At 38.7% G+C, this 15,258-nt stretch overlaps 1 long non-coding RNA gene and 1 pseudogene across 2 annotated transcripts; one reads left to right on the forward strand and one right to left on the reverse strand.

Moving 5' to 3' along the window:
- Positions 1 to 978: 978 nt before the first annotated feature.
- Positions 979 to 14,619, reverse strand: LOC130174306 (uncharacterized). Of its 2 annotated transcripts, XR_008828580.1 has the most exons (7): positions 13,990 to 14,619; positions 13,500 to 13,603; positions 10,138 to 10,233; positions 9,886 to 10,011; positions 9,271 to 9,413; positions 1,331 to 1,471; positions 979 to 1,177 (listed from the first exon to the last, which is right to left on the reverse strand). It is a non-coding gene; the product is annotated as an uncharacterized LOC130174306 (long non-coding RNA). The 2 variants fall into 2 exon arrangements; XR_008828586.1 differs by lacking the exon at positions 10,138 to 10,233.
- Positions 4,296 to 10,994, forward strand: LOC130174238 (ras-related C3 botulinum toxin substrate 2-like; annotated as a pseudogene).
- Positions 14,620 to 15,258: the final 639 nt, after the last annotated feature.

Here is a 15,258-nt window from a genome sequence, read left to right on the forward strand (position 1 = left end):
AAAGGCTCATGAGTTTTTATTAGTAAAAACAGAATATCTTTCCCTGTATTTTACTGAATCTCCCACTCTTAATCACAACCTATATATATTCTATTCAATATAATAGCTATCACATTAACATAAACCACCTAACTCACTGCAACTCTCCACTCACAGACAGGACAATGTCAACATTAAACAACACCCTTAAACACACACACACACACATACAAACACAGCCACAGTGACTGCGGAGTCCGACTCCACACACACAGAGATAAATCATTCAACAATTAAAGACACACAACAAGCTTGTGAAACACATAACAAATTCAACATCATTTCAACACACAAGCAATATCTAATCCTAAACTCTTAAAGACGTCTCATTCATACTTTTATCGCATGCTTTTTCCTGCCGCTCCTTTACCCTTTTTTCCTTTCTTTTAAATTTATGCTTATGAGATGTAGATATCACTGGTCTTTTAGGAATCAAATAGATTTATTCTCCTGGGGATCAAGCCCTTAAATTTGGACACAGTCTATGTACAAAGATCTTAGACAAATGTGTGAGGAGAAATCTTCTTTATCGTTGCCCTTTGATGGCAGATCACACTCAGTTCAGTGTTTTTAATGCCCTCTAGTTTTCTTCTTTTTTTGCAAAGCAGTGGCAAATAGTTAAAAAACAGAAAAAAAAAAGAACAATCCTTAAGTAAAGAGGCCAAGGATGAAATACTCCTGAACACAGAAAACAGATCAACAATAAAAATGCAAACCAAATAAAAAAGTGTGAGGCTGCTCTTGAAAGTGAGACTGGATACAAGCCTCTGTAGTGGCAGGTATCAGGTGACTAGAGGCTCTGTAAAACTGTTCTGTGGCTTTTATGTCACACTGTTTCCTCGATGCAAAAATCCCATAATAATTTTTATGTTTCTATCCAATTTTACACGGTTATACTGACAAACAGTTCACATTTAAAGACACACAAATCACACAAGGTTCATTGTAGAGCTGAACTCTCATCATTTATTTATTATGAATGTTTAGTTGTTTCAGTCTACTTAATAGTGTTCTTGATCCAGGTAATGTATTTACAGACTCTTACGAACAAAACTGGAGCCACACATGCAAAGTCTTTAGACGCCTTATAGACGCCATACATTTTGGTGCCCACCACAGCTGCACTGCCAGAGTCACCCTGAGGAAGAAAACATTATTATTCTTAATTATCTATTGTATATACTGTAATTTTACTTAATTATTGAAATATTTTTTAGAAAAATTAAAATGTTCAAAACATTGGCTGACTACACATCAGATATGTAAAAGGTAAGAAGCCATGCCAACTCACTCCAGCTGCGTCCACCCCGTCTCCTTTTCCACAGAAAAAGTTTTCATACGGCTGATTTGGAAAACATCCTTTTACGTCGATACTGCTACGGTCAACGATCTGTCATATCTGCGCAGTGGAGAACATCGTCGTCCTGGAGAACTGGAGAAGGATAGAAAAGACAACATTTCAAAAAGAAAAACCTGTTAACCCTTTATTTCATGCAATCTACCTAAAGCGTTTCATCATTTAGTTTTTTGAAGGACAGAATAAAGTGGCTTATGTGGCATTTCACTGCCAGTAAACAAGGGTAGTGGGGCATTACCATACAGTCATCTGAGGTTCTTTATTTATTGCCCCATATGTAGAACTGGTTCAATGCAGAGAACAGTAAATTAGCACGGCAGTTGTGTCTGTAATTCATTACCTGTTTTGAAACCTCAAATGAAATTGAATAGGTAAATACTGAACTGGATTTAACCACTAAAAATGTGATATTAATGAGAGCGCTATCCCTCCTACGAGGGTGTATGTTGTTTTACTAATTACTTAAGTTTCCTAAGCACCCTAAAAACATCTTTCCGGCTCTCAATTCAGTTGTTCATGTTGTTGTATTTTTGATGGAAGATATTTTTCTTTTTCCTAAGTCTTGTTTATAAATTGGTTATACAATACATCCCAGTGAACGGTGCCTTCATGTGCTTTCCTTTACTCAGGTGATAATGCTGTTGGACTACCATGTTTGCTACAAACTCACAACGGTCCATTCATTCAGATCAGTACAAATTTCCAAGTCTGATGTCCATGTCAGTTACATTCACTGTAGGTCAGGTTCCCTATCTGCTTATCTTGAATGTCTTTACAAAGGGACTTCTGCCCGTGAAGAAGCGCTCAGCTTCACTGCCTCCTGCAGTACTAACAGATAAAACTTGGTAAAATAACATGGTCATGTTTTATCTGAAATAAATGTAAATTCAAAGGGGACATTATGTTCTGAACATTAAAGTGAATACTATCTTTACTGTGTGTCATTGTAAGTCTTGTACCTAATTTGACAGAAATCAGACTCAGGATAATCCACTATTTTCTCTCTTGAATAATCCTTAACTGCCTGAAACAAAATTTAGTGGTTTTAATCTTCTCTTTCAAACAGGATGTACCTTCCTGTTGGACCCTGGCTCGCTGGGTCGTTCCCTGCAGGACTGAGCTGCCAGGATTTTAACAGGAACCAAGAGGCATGACCACACTTGTGTTTATGCTTCTTTACACTGGCTCCCAGTATTGATTTGAAGGTCTTATTGGTCTTTTAAGGTTCCTTCGTGGCCTTTCTCCTAGTTACATGATTAATCTCTTAGTACCATATGACCCAGTATGTAGTTTGAGATCCTCAGGCAGAAATGTTTTATCTGTACAGAGAACGGGTTAAAAACTAAAGAGGACAGAGCGTTTGCAGTCGGGGTCTCGATGCTTTGGAAAAACCTACCTGAGAAATTCAGGCTGGTTGAGTGAGTGACATTTTTTAAAATCCCTCTTAATACATACATTGATCAGAAAGCCTGTCCTGACATTATTTGAGTTTTTTACTGTACTTTATTTGTCTTGGTGATAATTTATTTTTGTGAATTGGTTCTTTCTTTTATCTCATGATTTTGGTTTGTTTTGCTGCACGTTGTAGCGTGCTGTAACTTGATATTGTTTTTGGTCCTATAATCTCAAATGTCCTGACAGACTGACTAACTGATCATTATTACACCATTGTTCAGCCGAATGCAAAGACTCTGAGTTGGAGTTTCCCCATTGGCTGATGCTCTTTCAAAATGAATTGGTGCCAACAGTTTGTCTCTAGATTTAGACTTTTTTCAAACAAGACTGTGTATGAACCTGGAACTTGGCAGGACCATGTGTGGTATTAAATGTGGCCTTAGGGCTACACCTCTTGCTACAGGTAGTCACCTTGCCATTCTGGTTTCCCGGGTACTCAGGAGCTACAGAGAAGGGGAGTGGCACTTGTAGTTTACTGAGCCTTGCCTCCATTAAGGCAAATACACTACTTTAAACAACAATATGCTTACTGCAGCACAGTAATAAAAGCCCTGTTAAGAAATAAAGGGTTTATGTTCACTGTGACTTTAACACAGCAAATGGGAGGGACTGAACGTGGCTTCACAGTAAAGCACTGGTATAATCATATCAAACGACTTGCCTCTAAAGACGCGTTACCTTCTGCAGGTGAGGTAAACAAAGGCCCCGGTCACTTTCTGAGGAAATACACTAGTTGAAAACTGATGTGGGTCCCACTTCTGACTTCTCTGACTTCTGACTTTCTCTCTGAGAGATCATTTCATACAGCTGAAGTCACAGCAAAGTCTTTGTCTTATGTGATTGGTGATTTTCAACAACAGTTTCATTGCTTTATTGGAAACTTTGCTGTATTAAAATACTGTATGTGAGCAGAGTGAGCAGAAGAGCTGAAACTAGTACGTGATGATGTCTTTTTTTTTTTCTGACAGCGGTTCCACAACAGTTTTCAAGGACGACCTCAATTTCTCACATTGACTCTACGCAGTCCAGCCAATTAATTACAGCCAGTTAATTTACTGTATTGTCCTGTTTCTTGCATTTCTGTGTGAGTCAGTGTGTGTGTGTGTGTGTGTGTGTGTGTGTGTGTGTGTGTGTGTGTGTCCACACACAGAGTCCACACAGCTCTGCAACGCAACGCTTCAGCCAAAAATTTACCCTCAGCTGGACTCTAACAAGGCTTTTCTGATGAAACATCACCAAAGACTTGACAGATAGAGGTAAGTTTAGCCTTTTTTTTTGTTAATCTTACTAAAAATGTGATAGCTGCCTGGCTCTGCTGTCTTCTGTACACCGTGCTCAGAGTATTTTTATTTTACTGTCCACTGAAGATTGAACAGTAGGGTTTTGATAAGTTTATCTCAGTCAGGTCTCCTTAGTAAAATATTTCTTGCTGCCATTGGCTTTTCAAAACAGCAGAGCTCGGGTGAGTCCTTGAAAGTCCATAAATTCACATATGTTGAATTTTTTATGTCCTGAAGGACATTGTTTATCAGTGGTCATGTAACAGACACATATTCTGGGTTATTTATTTATAGCTCATTGTATTAAGACGTATTGTTCTGTATTGGTGGGTTTCCCTCCCATCCCTCTTCAGTATGTTTCCCTCCCTCTCTTTCACACACAGAGAAATGCATGTGCACATACAGTGCAGTATCAACAGCATCACACAACTTTTGAGGAGGAGGTTGCAAGTGGACATTGACTTTGTTTTGAGAAAAGAAGTACACTATGAACATTAGCATGCAGTACATATGTAGAGTGTAGTATGGAAGTGGGACAAAAATAAAGCCCCACCCACCTTTAATCTTTCTCTCACTTCCAGTTTTATTGCCTGAAACGCTGTTATTGTCTTTTCATAATGTCTCTCTCTCTCTCTCTCTCTGTTTTTACTTGTGTGAGAGCTGTGGGAAAAACATGTCTTCTCATCAGCTACACAACATGCCTTTCCCGGGAATATATTCCTACTGTGTGAGTATGATGCACACAAACACATGCTCGCTCCCTCGCTCCCTCTCCCTCTCTGTATATAGATATATGAAAAACATAACAGAAATGAAAAGAACAAGCAAACAAACATGTAGTTGCACATTTGCAATTTACCATTATGCATTGCAATATGCCAACTTTCTGCCTGAATGTTCACACATTAGAGTTTCGGTACGACATTACACACACACACACACACACACACACACACACACACACACACACACACACACACACAACACACACACACACACACACACACACACACACACACACACACTGTAGCAGTACATGTGCACATGTCTGATGGTGTTAATGCTGACAGGTTCAGGCTGGCAGCAGCCTACAGGTTATGAAAACACACTTCTTTCTAAAAGCTTGCCAGTTAAAAACTCACTCACTCTCCTCTTCTTCAACATTTAATGTTGCTGTGCCCACGAGCAAGGCACTGACCCGGTGTTTACTTTGCTAGTCAACATTAGATAATTATAGGAATAAATACAGTTATAGACTTAGTCTATAAAGCACCCTTTAAAAAAAAGTTACAAGAGGCTACACATGGGAAAATAAACACAAACAATTCAGAACTACAAGTGGCAATTTAAAGTGCAACAATTTCATTAAATGAAATACAGGAAGGTAAAAGAGAATGAGAATGAATATTGTTGACATATCATAACCAAGAAAATAGAACTCAGGTGAGAGGTGATAGAGATGCCACCTTAAGTATTTATCAGGGACTTAGGAATATAACTGGAAGTCAGCCCTTAAAGTAATTGATATGTAATCAGTGAAATCTTAAAATCATCTGTAAACCAGACTGGATACTGTTAAAGAGAAGAAAGAGCCTAAAACTGCTGTTTTTCACTAAGTGAAGGTGTGAGATGCAAATACATGACAATGTTACAGGATGCTGCTAAAAAAAAAAAAAAGTGTGTTCATCAAAGTTGCATAAGAGAAAAGTGACGTAATCAATAAGGTGACAGAGTCTGTACCTGCAGTCACTGCTCTTTACATGAAGTTAGGAAAGCAACACACAGAGCTCATAAATGAGACTGCAGTGTTTCAGTGTGACCACACGGGGGCAGTGCTGCTTAAACGTTATAATCTACAGCATTGTAGTGGTTTCCTGAAACACTGGTGTTTTAACAGGGGAAGGTGTCTAACTGTTCTCAATGTGAAGGTAAGAAATGGTCAGTTTTTAATAAGTTGTGTTTTCTCTCCTTTCCAATAAATGTCTCATCATGAGACTCTACCTTGGCACAAATGACTCACCAACTGATTGACTGGTTGATCGCTGACCTTCTTACTCCCCGCAGATTTGACAACTACTCAGCTAATGTGATGGTCGACAGCAAGCCAGTCAACCTGTGCCTTTGGGATACAGCTGGACAGGAAGACTAGGACAGGCTCCGCCCACTCTCCTACCCACAGACGGTATACTATCACTAACACGAAGGAAAAATTGTTAAAATAAAATACAATTTGTGTCCCACTGGGTTTCACACTGGGAGTCAAGAACGTTTCAGATCTATATACAACACTGCAGAGTGATTGTGCTACATCTCATTAAATTAGAAGACAGGAACAGAAAAGAGAAGAACTGTTACTGAGGAAGCTGATTAATGTGGGAAAACACGTAATATGTAGATATAAATTCCTACAAATGCTGATGACTTTATAGTGTTTTAGTATCAGAATCAGTAGTATTGTATAGTAGTAGCAGTAGTATAGTATCAGAATACACATATAAAACCTTTGTTATTGTGACTGGCTTATTATTTCAATATCCAACATTATAGAGGCTATTTAGTGTGAGAAGTTCCTGCATGAGACCAAAGGAGAAAAGAGAGTTTTAGCTTGATGAGTATTTAATTTGAAAAATTGAGTTAATTCTGTAATTCAGTGACACATGGCTCATTTACTTGATTTAACCAGCGCTTTCAGCCCCCACTTGTGGCCTTCTTTGGCACTGTTTTGCTCAGTTGTCATGGAGATGGTTTATTTGTTATTCTGTGACCAAAGTATGGAATCATGGTCACGTAATAACAGACATAACCACATAAGAAGTGGCTGAAAGTGCAGGGAAAACCAAGTAAGCGCATGTTGGTATAAGATTTTATTTTGGTCGAATCAGCCTGAACATTTTGGCCCATTTTAAATCAAATACTTGTTTCAACAAAATCACACACAGGTAGAGCAAAGTGGACATCTCCACGAGTTACTTAATATATATTTTCTATTTCCTATATATCCTTGCAGACATAGTGACTGAGCTGGTGTGGTACAATCTATTTAATCTTTCCCTCTTCCCGTTGTTTATCTTCATCCAGGATGTTTTCCTCATCTGTTTCTCCCTGGTGAGCCCGGCGTCCTACGAGAACGTCAGAGCTAAGGTGAGTCTCGTCTCTAAAGGTGAATTATTATTTTATATGTCACTGGAATCGATAGCCCCCACTTATATACTGTATATTTCCCTTTATTAAATAAAGTAGTCCTAAAATAGAAATGGCTGAATGAAAAGAAGAGCAAGAAACAATCAACATGCCAGATATTGTTCCTGCATGTGTGACATTGATTATGTCTCTTCTATGATATTCCTCAACATTCAACGTCTTTAGTTTGACTGGTGAAGAATGAGGAGGAGGAAAAAGGTGTCACCATCACCACATCTATTAAGAGTGTCTATAAAGAGATGCACAATTTATTATATTCTATTTTTATTTTGTTATACCATGGGTATATTATAGGTAAATTTACTTCACAGGTACCGTTACTGTTTGATAGAAGTGCTCCTTTAAAATAACTGATTTCAATTATCTTTTGGAGCCCAAAACTAATAACCTGCCTCTTAGTTGCATCTTATTAAATTACTTGTCACTGTCTCCACTGTAACATGATACTGATGTGATGCTAAAAACAAGTGGTTCTTCGTAAAATGTTGGCATGGAGGGAAATTAAAAAGGAAGCCCAGGTGACGAAAAGGTAGAGAAACTTCTACAGTGGAAAGAGGGCTAACGTTATACATTTACACCCAGAAAACAAAGCTGTATTTGAGCTTAAGCACAACAAATTACCACATTACCTGTATGTATGTTAAGATAATGAAACTTTAATTTATTTTGCACGTGTGGTCACGACTACAATCATTTAAACAAATACTGATTGGTTATAATCATTTAAATTTTTGAGATTTTTGTCCAAGGACAAGCCTCTAATGATGCTCAACCTTTTAGCCCTGGTCTGACTTCACATTCCTTCCTTCATCAGTTTCAGAAAGCTCGTTAGTTTTTGACGGCAAGGCTCCCGAGCAGCTGAATGTGGAGCAAATCAAAGCGTAATGACACAGTGGAGAATAGATTGACCAGCATCCTGTTCACTCAACGTCCATCCATCACTAATCAGACATTATTCAATCTGTGCTATATTACAAGACGCACAATCAACTGGAGACAAAGAGCAGGAAGATTAGTGTAGTGCTCAACAACCGTTTCATGGAATTAAAAGGAAATTAGATTTTTTATCTCGTGACTGCGACACTAAATGACACAAACCATCCTGCTTGGCTTTTTATCACTGTCTTCCTCACTGGGCTACCTCACAACCACCACACACTACTTACTGTAAGTGTAGCTTCACAGTGGAATATTGCGTGTGTGTTTACTTAGTAAGACTATTTTGTGTTTTGGGGTAGGTCTAAATTTTAAGTCACTTGAAACCTCATGAATTTGCAGCACATAGCGGTTCAAAATTGAAGCCATACACGGTAAGACGGTTAAAAATAAAAACTGACTCAAAAAAGCAGCAGTATGATTCATCAGGTATTACCCATAATCCCCACATGTCAACTGGCTGGCTTGTGAGGAAACTACTTCATTACGTAGGTTGGATTTGTCATTCAAAGAAACTACAATTGTCACCGGTCTGTGGGTGCAAACAGAATCTACTTAATTCCTCAAGCAGATAGGATCTTTCATTTCCATGCTGAAGAAAATGGATGGAGAGAGGAAGGAGAGGAGTGAGAGGGCAAGAGGAAGACTTTAAGAGGGAAAGGCAGAAGCAAAGGAGAGTGGAGAAAAAAAGGTAAATAGTGGGAGCCTGGGTGAGAGAGAGTAAAAGGAAACGGTAAGAGAATTTGTAGAAGTGGGAGGAGGTGATAAGAGCGTTGAGACTGTCAGTACAGGATTGAAATTATTTGAAAGTTTGTGCCTGAAACCTGGATGGCTTGATTGAAAAAAAACACAAGCATGGAGCCTACACCCAACCACGACCATATATTCTTCTCATTTCAGCCTTTCATTTGAATTTCAAGACTTATTTCATGACAGTTTAATAAAACTTTCTCCTCTCGTCTCCCTTCAGCCCTTGTCATTTTCCTCATCTCAGACACGTACCTTCACTTTGTGTCTTCCTCCCTCTCTCTTCATTCATTTGGTTTGTCTTTGCTTGTCCTCTACCAGTGGTACCCGGAGGTTCCCCACCACTGCCCCTCCACGCCCATCATCCTGATGGGCCCCAGTCTGGCCCCAAGCTGGATCTGAGGGACGAGAAGGAGACCATCGAGAAGCTGAAGGAAAAAAAGCTTGCACCAACCACCTATCCTCAGGGCCTGGCTCTGGCAAAGGAGATAGGTCAGTGACACTCATGGGTGACTGACTCTCAGGTCTTGTATGACAGCGGACCGTAGCCTTACTGGCTGGTGGAGGCTTGAAACAAAGTGGTGCTTAATTGCTGAGCAAGTGATAATCAACCACTCTGTGTGTATAGATGAATGAGGTTGTTTCACACACTGGGTTTGCCTTTTGATGTTGGTTGAGTTGTTATTGACTTTCAGATCATGGTCATCAATCGTCCTCTCTGACAGACGAAAGTTGCAGTGACCTGCAGTTAGTTTTGTTGTTAACAATGGCATCTTGTTTACTTCAGCCTACTTCCCCGACTTAGCCTTTATTTCTATGTGTCGGTTTATCGATGTGTGTTATTCTGTGTCTTTAGACGCAGTGAAGTACCTGGAGTGCTCGGCTTTGACCCAGGGTGGTCTGAAGACTGTGTTTGATGAGGCCATCCGCGCCGTGCTCTGCCCCCAGCCCACCAAGGTCAAGAAGAAGCCCTGCTCACTGCTGTAGACGGTAAGTCTGAAATAAACAGAGGGAGGGAGGAGAAGAGAAAAAAGGATAACAATGAGAAGTTGTAGTGAACAAGAGAGGGAGAACAGTAGTCACAGTGATTTATTTATTCCTGGATCTTAAATTTCAACTCACTCTACACAACTTCTTGATCACATACTGTGCAGCCAGACTGGAATTGTCACTAATGATTCAAAAGCTTCTTCCTTATTGAACATAGAGTTTCATGCGCTGGAGAAACAGAATAAAAGTGAAAGAAAAAAAAAAACAATCACATTAATAGACAAGACAAATTAGACATGACAGATAGAATAAGAAACACAAGGAGTGAGCTCTGATATCACACTGAAAATAAAGGCTGATTCTTGCAAAGTGACGTCACTAATGTCACATTTTATATGTGAAATAAAAGTTCCTATCACAGCACTTGGGTAATTATTATCACAAGACTTTTCAGGGAAGATTTCCTTTTTTCCAGAAAGGAGGAGGACAGACACATCATGCAGTGAGCTGGAAAGTACAGCAACAATTTGACAGACAACAATCCAAGCTTTTTCTCCACAAGAGACACATTAGCTATTGAAAAACCCAAAGATGCAGGAATGTGAAAAAAGATCTCATTTTGAGCTTCTGCCTTTTTTTTTTTAAATTACCAAAATAAATGCAGAACTGCATCCTGCTGGCGTTTCAATATGTCATAGTACAGAGAGTATTTAAAGACGTGACAAAGAAATGATTTTTATAAAATTGCATGTGCAATAATCACTCACGTCTTTGCTGAGAGGAAGAAATGTTTTTGTTCTTAATGCTGAAGCAGAAATTAACTTTGTCAGACATCACACATTCACTGCAAAAATTTCATACATCTACAAGTATGTGGTCTTCATCATTTTAGGTTCCTCCAGGACCAGAGAGAAGCCACAAAGAGCTTCAGACTGCTGAACCCAGTTCATGAGAAGAACATTTGAAAGTAATGTTGTAATGTTTCTAAGAGAAAAATACAACTAGATTTCCAGTAGTTTGAAAAAAAAAATAATGCTTTTGCTGTTATAATAAAACGGTACAATACTTTCTGTACAACATATTCTGAGACTGAATTTTAAAGTGCATTACATACACAGCACCAGTTAAGATTTCTCTGTTAATTATTCAATTATACCAGAATAAATCACTAAATGTGGAAGCAACACACTGTCCCACAGACTGTCACACACTTTACTAGACTGTAGATTCGCCCAGCCAGCTTTAACCAGTGTACCAAACTTCCTGCACATATGTCACTGCCCTTTTTGGGGCCACTAGTATAAGGCACACAAGGAGTCTTGTGCAGCTTCTAATCATGATAATACTTGTTACATATTGAAAACATGGTGTTACAATGAGATTAGTTGAAAATGTTCTACCACTGTTGTTTTGAGAGTGAAGAACAATGATTACGAATAAGGATCAGTAATGTAGTTTTGTACGAGTAGGGAGCTGAACAATGTTGTATTTCAGTAAAATCTATTCATAAATGTATTCTTTGTTGTGATATTAAAATAAAAGATCTTTAATCAAGTGAAATATCTGCGGAGGAAAATGTTATGTCTTCAGAGTCGACTGTCAACTTTTTCTACTTTAGTAAAAACATGTTTTTCCAGTTACTGCACAGTCTCTACAGCTTCCGGAAAGCAGCGTCAGACATGCATCATCACCTGCATGATCCCAGAAGTGAAATGAATGAGCAGAGGGTGGAGGGTCTGGGTAAGGTAACACTGATGTATCTGACTGCATTTCTACCATCTGTTCCAAACATCATTTATCTGAGTTTGCTTTTCTTGAAGGCAAGACACCGCGACAGTGATATTAATCTGACTTATCTGTTTAAAATGATTAACAGTTGCTTAACTGATTAAGCATTTCTGGTATAAACACATTCACTCATTACTTGTTCAAGTGTGTGTGTGTGCGCGCGCGTGCACGCGAATTAAAAACAATGGGGATGTCTCTTATAGAAGCTAATATCAAAAAGGTAAAAGACCAAACCATAACAGCTACACAAAAGACTCATAAAATTAAATACACTCTATGGGGTCAAGTATCTGTACAACAACTAATCCATTGTCTCACTGCTCATGACAGAGCAACATAGTTTAGCAACATACGACCATACATGACATTTTATATTGGTAATGAAATCATAAGCCAACACTGGAAATCAAAGGGCCCATTATCAGCTAGTTGACAGTGGTTACAAACTAGCTAAAACTAGTTAGCTAAACTGTAAATTACAGTTAAAGGTGAAGTAAAACAACTGCAAGGCTGATGGGCTAGACCTGTTTTTCAAAAGACTTAAAAGGGGGAGTCCAAGTCAGTTTGAACAGTGCACAAACACTCAACCACCTTCCACTCATACTCTATTACTCTACTCTACTAATGATGACAATGATACACCCCCTCCCTGTACCAATTCACGAGTCATATCAGGACTAAACACCTTGACTTTACCTGAAACCTGCGCAATTAAAAAGAATTTGATGAAAGGTAAGAAGTTTGTATTCGCCTATTCCATCATTTACGATGTCCAGTCAGCCAATCAGAAGAGAGGCTCGGAGGCCAACACAAGACGCCCTGTTCTTGCCAGAGCTCCAGACAGAGGTGTGAGAGATATGTAAAACTATATTGAGATGATTTTTGGTACTTTAAACCACAGATATGTAAATCTTCTTCCTTCACTGTATCCCAGCATGCACTGGAAGGAAAGCAGGAAAATGGTTTAACACACAACAACACACAATCACACACACATTCAAACCTGTGGATAATTCAGAGTCCGAGTACGTATATATATATATATATATATATATATATACACACACACACACACACACACACACACACACACACACACACACACACACACACACACACACACACACACACACACAGTGTTGAGGCAACACAAAGACACTGGAAGAGTTAGAGCTTCTGTCAATGTCTGAACACATGCAAAGCACAAAACTGAAATTTGGTGCTCAAAATTCAAAAGTGTGTGACACTGAGGTAACAAGTAGAATTTAAATTCTGGTGTAAAAATAGGATCTGAAGTCTACTTGTAACCTCCATACACTTGTAGATTTATGAAGGCAAGGGGATACTGCAGGACACATGGGCAGGCTATAGCAGCATGAGGAAGGGATGACGACATCACCACAAAAGCAGACTCAGAAAATAAGGTTTATTGTCAGGTAGGTTTTCACTTACAAGATATTTGGCTTGGTGTAGTATTAAATTAACGTATTCTTAAGAAATAAATAAAAAAGTTAATACTGCAATACTTAAATATAAATAGATTTAAAAAAAATAAAATAAACAATGAAAACGATACTACGCAACCATATACAAAAGTGTTCTAGAATGACAAAACTCCTGCTGGGCAAGCTGTGCAAAAGGTATTGATTAGGGGATGTGCAAAAGATCACAGTATAGACAATATCTGTTATGTGCAGGGATAATACCTCAAGGTGTTACTGTAATGTGGTTGTTGATTGATGAGGCCAGATGCAGAAGGAAAGGCAGGTGCTGGTCCAACATTGGTGATGATTACACTGGAATTCTGGTCCTGATAAAGACAAACATGTGATAGGACAATTCATTTAGCTCATACAAGTTCTTTACATTCAAACATGTTAGGTCTGTTTTGTAGATAGATATTAAATTGTGAGGATAGATATGAATATGCAAAAGTAAATACACGTGTATCGACGTGTATTCACTCGGTCTACTGGGTCCATACAATCTCAAGTTACAGTCATCAGTTACAAAATGAGCCTAAAGTTACTGACGTCACTAGCTGTACAACAGCCGACAGCAAGAGACAATTCTAGTAACCGCTAAAACGTCTGTCGACAACATCAATATCACCACCTGAAATGTTTGTCGCTACGGTTTGTCAGTCGTTGCACTGATTATACTTTTAGCTAAAAAGCCAACAATGATGCTACTCACCGGGCTAACAGGAACGTTGCGAGCTCAGCATCAAACTGCATCTCTTTACTCTCAGGAGCTGTCTCCGGCGGTGGAAAACCACATCGAGAGTTACTCGTGTTGCTTCTTTTCTTCGCCGTTGAACGTGGTTTCTTGTCGGGAGCGGTCCTGCGGGATACAGATACATATCGCCATTTAGGAGGTTCAGCCATTCCTGTGTTTCTGTGATGCTAACTTCAAGTGCTGCCGGAAGTTGTTCTTCTTCGTGGGACTGAGGGAACACTTGACGCGCCACTGACTCACACAGCGTCTAGTGTCACAAAGTGGTATTACAACAGGGGACAGGTCAGGGAGATCATGACATCACTGCGTCTCCTTTAGACACTGCTGATAGTGTTGATTCATTTTTTGAACATTTTAAACTAAAGTCCTGGCCACATCTTATTAGGGCTGTGCGATACTGCAAAATTTGGTATCGATCCAATACCAAGTAAATACAGGGCCAGTATTGCCGATACCGATACTTTTTACTACTACCATGTACTTTTGTGTAGGGGGGAGCAATGTATCATAATTTATTAAGTGAATGCATCATCAATATGCAAATTTGAATGAAAACTTGAATTTTCATGATTATTTAATTATTTTGTAGGTTTTCCTTTAATTAATCATGTTTATGATGATAATAAAACACAGATAAGTGAAAGATTAACATTTCAGTTATATTGAAATTTTGGAAAACTTTATTTACTGTAGAAAACTTTAGTGAGCTATTTATTTGTTTAAGTTTTCATTTAACTTTATAAGACATGCTGCTGAGCCTGGGAGCTCCCTGCATTTTTTGTTAGAATTTTAAAACAAAGATATCTATTGTCTAAGAAAAAAAAAACTTTAACATGTTGCAAATCTGAAAAGCTGTTAAATAAACATATGATTAAAGGCATTTGAACAAAGTTAAGTGGAATTTTTCCATTATTCAAAATTTTCACACCAATATTTTCCCTTTTATTGCAAATAAATATCGGCTCCAAATATCGGTTATCGGCCTCCTTGACTACTAATAATCGGTATCGGTATCGGCCCTGAAAAAACCATATCGGTCGATCTCTAGTATTCACTCGGTCTACTGGGTCCATACAATCTCAAGTTACAGTCATCAGTTACAAAATGAGCCTAAAGTTACTGACGTCACTAGCTGTACAACAGCCGACAGCAAGAGACAATTCTAGTAACCGCTAAAACGTCTGTCGACAACATCAATATCACCACCTGAAATGTTTGTCGCTACGG

Source organism: Seriola aureovittata, chromosome 1 (assembly GCF_021018895.1).
Source record: "Seriola aureovittata isolate HTS-2021-v1 ecotype China chromosome 1, ASM2101889v1, whole genome shotgun sequence".
Lineage (NCBI taxonomy): Eukaryota > Metazoa > Chordata > Actinopteri > Carangiformes > Carangidae > Seriola > Seriola aureovittata.